Genomic DNA, 6,000 nt, shown 5'->3' on the forward strand with positions numbered 1-6,000 from the left:
ATGACACTCTTGTTAATACTATTCCAAAATGAAATCTGGCTCCTTTTTTTTTCTTTTTTTCCACAAGGACATCATATTGTTGACTTGCACGGAGTTTGTGATGCGCACAAAGTCCCAAACGGCTTCCAACAACATTGCTACATACCCAGTTCTTCCCCATGATATGGGAGACAACTTGAAGTTGAAGTTGAATCAGAAATCCCTGATTCCTCCCAACTCAACAAAAGGTAGCTTTGGAGCCAGGATGCAGTTACACAGACCATGAAGTGTGAACTACTGCTTTTGCTTGTCTCCATTTACAACGTGCATCCTAAAACTGTTGTCCCTTCCTATTAGCTTAAACAGTGCTGACAGCTCAATTCTCCCTGGAGGATCCTCCGGTCCCTCTCTCTCCTCACCAACCTTTGCCGTTCTCCTTCTAAGAAAAATGGTAGAGCAAGGAGAAAAGGTACATGAATTTCAGTACTAATAGAGTATTTCCTTGCCAGGTTATCTTTGATCCTGAGAGTGACACGCAGTATCTTTCCCAAGGCCACATTCTGAAACGTTTTTAACAAGGAAGCAGCAAGTTCTGAATATAGTGACATTAGACCTTGTCTGACAAAAACATCAATATCAGTGCATAATTAATGCAAGGATCCACGGTAACGTGGACTGAATAGGGACAGAGTACTTTCAAAAATCAATCTGCTACCTGAATTACAAACACTACCGATTAAACCTGACAAGGCAAAACTCAAACAGGAAAAAAAAAAAAAAAGAAATTAAAAAGCCCACAAGCCAGGGTGCTGGAATATGACACTGGCCAGTCCCCAGTCCCCTCTTCTTTTTTTCTGATCTGCTTACAGGAACAACTTCATTCACACAGGCAAGGTCGAAGCGCTGGGGTGGGCTGCTCATGGGTCTTCTCACCACTCTTCCACCAGTTTGACAGAACCACCACGAAGAGCAGTCAGACCCTCTATATACCCCTGGTTGCTCATGTGCAGGATCCCAACTATGCCCAATGTGTTGAAGACTTCTGTGGGTATTCAGCACATGGTTTATGCCTCCAGCCCACTTCCGTCACTGGATGACAACAACCTATAGCCAATCCATTTCATGTGCAGCATCGTACCAGGGGTGCTTTTCCCTTCCTTGCAGCACCCAAAGGATGATATGCAGTTCTTGGCTAGGTGGCACTGTGCTATTGAAAGTCAACCCATCATTATCTTTTTCCATCAAACACTGCTTTAAGATATGTGATCCTGACCCTAGGGATTTGGTTGAATCTGAGCAACTATGTCCTCTCCTCTTTCTCTTAGGCCTTTGCATTAAGTAGTGTTGAGGGATGTGGTGTCTCGCTGCTCAAGCACTTCCTGTAAAATTCAATGACTGCAACTGGTCCAGCTGGAAAAGCAGGGCCCTCCTGGCCCAGAATCCCTGCTGACAGTCTCTGTCCGCATACTGAGATACCTTCTTGTCATTGTTTGCTCTGTGCAGGAAGGGTTTTGGCAGGTTCATGCCAAGTTTGCAGCTGCAAGTCAAATAGCAGTAGCATTTGCCTTGTCCTAACCCCTTTCTGATGAGATTCATCATTGCAAAGCTGATGGTGCAACTGTTCATTTTAACCCCCTCAGTGCCACAGGCAATGTGCAGAGCAGGCTTGCTGAGACCCTCTGCACTCTGGAGGGGGCAGCTCTCAATTGCAAAAGCAGCCAACCTGTGAAGGAAGGTAAATTAGGTGACACTGCATTCTGGTGCTCTTGCAATTAGCCTGGAACTTGTAACCCAGCTTGCTGGGGTCAGAGCACTGCGCTCAGTCTCGTGCCTGATGTGCAGATGAGACTGACCATGCTGCCCGCATTTACTCTTGCGCATACTCCTCTTTTAGCCCACAGCAACATTTCCTGGAGAACTGCAGAGCATACCCAGGACACTGAAATGGTTAAACAACTTATTTGTCTCTGCTTGCTTCCCAAGTTCTCCCTGGGAGTTCAGTCACTGCCATATGTTATATTACAGAGCATGAGAAATCAGACTGAGGTGGCAATTTTAACACCCTTTATTCATACATCCTATTTTTACACTGATAGATGTAAGATATGCAAAGTGTAATTCCCAGCTGAAGCAGACTCAGCACATGGTTCCTGCTGCCTCAGCCAGGGAGGGAGGAGGACCAGCTAGGTGAGCTGCTGCCTGCAGTCAGGGTAGGCAGCCCTGGAGGCAGAGCAAGCCCTGCCTGCCACCTGGGAGTCTCTGTTAGGCGCTGCATGTCTCTTTTTCACTGCTGTGTTAGCACAATCTTGTCTGCCGCAGGTAGTCAACAGCTTGAGGTTTTCTGGTGGTTTCAGTTTGGAAGTGGCATCTCCTGGCAGCGACGGGTGAAAGCCACCAGCATGATGGCAATGGCAGAGGAAAAGGCACTGGCTGGTCCAACTGCCCCTGGGCAGTTTCAGGAGTGGAGGTCCCAGAGGTGTCAGCAGAGCATTGGGATGTAAACTGGTGGACTTTCCCTTCCTTTGCCTGTTACTGAGACCATTTCTCTGTTTTCTTTCCCCAGGAAGAGTGCAAGTTGCTGAAGGTTTTGCACTTTCAGTAGTTGCCTGTGTCTTAAGGAGACAGTTAAGGGAAAAATCAAAGTTTTGCTTTGTTATGGGTACAAAGAAAGAACTTGGAGGCAAGGCTGTTAGAATCCTTTGCTACCACAGGAACAGAGCTGCTGCAAAGGGAAGAGCTCAGTGGTTTACCTGTGTGGCCAGACAGACACTTGAGTCAAGAACTGATGGATTCCTGGGTGAAAGAAGAGTCCTGAACATGGACAGCAGAGTCCTCCTCCCTTCTCGTGAAAAGTACCACCTGCCTTTTCATGCCACAGGGCTCCCCGAAACAGCAGTGAAATCCCCTGCTCTGCAATGCGACTCTCGCAGGAACTAGTTAAAAGGCTAAAAAGAAACACTTCTAAGTTTAATTTGAAGCACCGTGTGACTGTGAAACAGATTTACATGAATGTCTGAAGCGAGGAAGTTTGGAAAGACAGTGGGGGTGGGAGCAGAGGAGACCGTAATTATAGCAAAGCCCTGACACAGATGCTGAAGCAGATGCATGTGGGCCAGGAAGGAGGCCGAGCGAAAAGGGGACGGTGGAGAACTTCCTGACACAAGGGAAAAGCATGTGTGTCCTGGAAACTGAGAGTGGGGATGGCAGGGGGAGAGGATCTTCTCTGAGACCTGGGAGCAACCTGAGCTGAGAATGAGGGTCTTCCCTCCTCACTGTAAGTGTGAGAGGTGTTCCCTGACAGTGCAGGGCGAGCCGAGCTTGTCAGCCTGGTAGGAGAAAGTCGGAGATGGGTCTGTGAGCAATGGGCTGAAGGGAGCCTGGTCCCAAGAGGTTTGTCTCTTGGACTCACTCCTGAAACTTTTCCTGAGATGGGTGCATTTGCAGCATCCCTGATCTGTGAGCATGCTCTGCTGGCTAATCAAGGGCTGAGGTTCATTAACAGCACTCTCTCCTTTACCTGACGACTTATTTTCATGAAACACATCAAAACCTCATATCCTTGACCACTCTGACAAAACGACAGTCTGAGACAGGAGACGCAGGCCTCCTTTCATTTGGAAATCAGTCTAGAAATGAAAGGCACGTGCCAGATGTATTAAATAAAGCCTAGGCAGGAGGCACTCAGTGCACAAGGAGGACAGCACAGGAGTTTAGACTAGACTGGAATTATTATGAGAGCTTTGCTGTGACATGACAGACTTTCAGCTGGCCTTGGGCTGCTGGGCACAAAGGGAATGGGAGGAGAAAAACCAAGCTGCTTGCCAGGCTGAGATATGGCAGTCGAGACTTTGTGCCACTGAACGTATTCATGCCTATGTGCATGCTCACGAAAGTACAGACGATAGTGTGCGTGTGAATAAATAGGTACATCTGCAACACAGGTATATATGTGTATGCTTATGTTTGTAGACACACACATGAACTCGTGTGTGTTTTGTGTGTTCATGGGATAGAGAAACCTCCAATCCCAAATTCAAACCAAAAAACAACAAAATCTTTTCCTTAACACTTAATTTAATCTCTTCCAAACCATCTTCTCTTTATATTGATGTACAAAGATCTCCAAATTCAAGCTACAGTTTGCATGTTGCACTGAAGTCGGAGACCATGAGGATGCTTCTTGCCTTTAAGGGCTTAAAGTGTCAGGGCCTAAAATAATGTAGCATAAACTCAACCATATAAACCACCAGGAAGGGAAGAACAATAAAACATCCCTGAAAGATGGCGGCAGTCAGAAGAGTTTGGTGCTCCATCCCATTAACAGCAGGGATGGATAATTAGGCTGGACAAAACAGCATAAAGTGTACACCAGGGAGTCATCCTGAGAGGCAGGGAGCTGGACTGCATGATCTAAGAGGTCATTTCTAGCTGTAACAGCGATGAACCTGATGTTTTTGAGAGCCTTTTTTTTGCAGCAGTGCTCAGTAGTGGGTCAGGGGAAGGAAGGCACGTGATATATCTCCTACTATCATCTGACACCTTCCACTGGATGCCTTTTCTTTTTTCCTTCTCCTTCTTGCAAATGGTCCAACAAGACATCAATGGGTCTTTAAGGGAATGTTGCAAGAAAAAATAAAAGAGACACCAGTTCTGTGCCAATGGGAAGGAGTGGAAGCAAGCCAGGAGACTGTGTCTGGGGTGCTAATTAGAAGATATTTCCTGCCATGGTGATGCTGTTATTTATAGGACTGAGTGTGATAGGGTGTGAATGAGTGTGATAGGGTGCAAGTGTGGTAGGGTGTGAATGAGGCACCCAAAACTGGGTGCCTACAATTAGAGAAACTTGCTAGTGTATTTTAAATTTATCCATTAAAACTCGGTCCCTTAGGAGATGCAGGCATGCACGTAGAGATAAAGTCTTATTTACACAGATAAAAGCTTATGTGAATGTATAAGCTGCATGCATGAACTCACATGCAGTTAGACTTTTGACATACAGACTTGAGAAAACATGGCTATTTTCAGTCCTGTGTTTAGCTCTTTCCCTCCTAGGAAACGCTAGTCTCCTTTTAATGCAAGAAATAACCCACTTTAATATCCTTTTTTTAACCTGCAGCTTCTGAACTTACCAACCAGAGCAGTCTGCCCGGTGCAAAGCCTTCTGAGCGCTCTGGGAGGCTCGAACGGAGGGACCAAGTCTGCACGTCTCATGCAGGCTGCTTGGCGGGGCTTGGAGAAAGCAGATGGCAGTGCATGCCTCCGCGGGGGTCGTAAATCCGTGCTGAACAGGGCTTGCCACTTGGAATGACACCCTGTTCCTGAAGCTGGGAATTTATTTGCAGCATTTTATGCATTCCTCATGTCACTGGCATAGTTAAACCTGTGCGGTCTGGTGCTATTATGAAGTACCCCGTTGGCTCCGAGGTAAATTGGGGTTCTGATCTAAAAAGAGATTATGCAGAAGCAGCCTGCATTTGCTCATCAGATCCGCTCCTTCTGGGTATTCAGAGTCATAGCAGTTTTTGCTGCTAATTAATACAAGCGTATAGTGCTTTTGATTCCCTGTAGCACTGTGGAGCTGCCATTGTGATGGGAGCATGAGCTGGCATCCCATCTGCCCCATTTTCCCAAAATTCTGTTTGGAGGGATAAATCTGGCTTAGCGTTGCTTACCTGAGGACAGCAGAGCTAGAAGGATGCAGCAGGGAGGTAGATTTTGCTCTGCTGGGTCTTTATGAATGATGATCATGCAGAGTGCAGAAAAAACCCTGTTGCTTCTCAGAACCCAAACACTTAAGCCAATTTTGGTAGGATGTTTTTCCATCCTGCCCCAGTCTGAAGAAACCAATTTAGGAAACAATTACATGAGCAGTTATGCTGGCAGGTTTGGAGGGGGTGTATGCTGCGGAGGGTGATGGGGATGGTGTGATTGATAGGGGGTCACCTCAGTGCAGGACAGCAGGTCAGACTATCACCCTCAGGGAGGTGGGAGGGGGTGGAAATAGTTTTTATTTTATCTGAA

This window comes from Haliaeetus leucocephalus, unplaced genomic scaffold (genome assembly GCF_000737465.1).
Source record: "Haliaeetus leucocephalus isolate CR32 unplaced genomic scaffold, Haliaeetus_leucocephalus-4.0 Scaffold306, whole genome shotgun sequence".
NCBI classification, from domain to species: Eukaryota; Metazoa; Chordata; class Aves; order Accipitriformes; family Accipitridae; genus Haliaeetus; species Haliaeetus leucocephalus.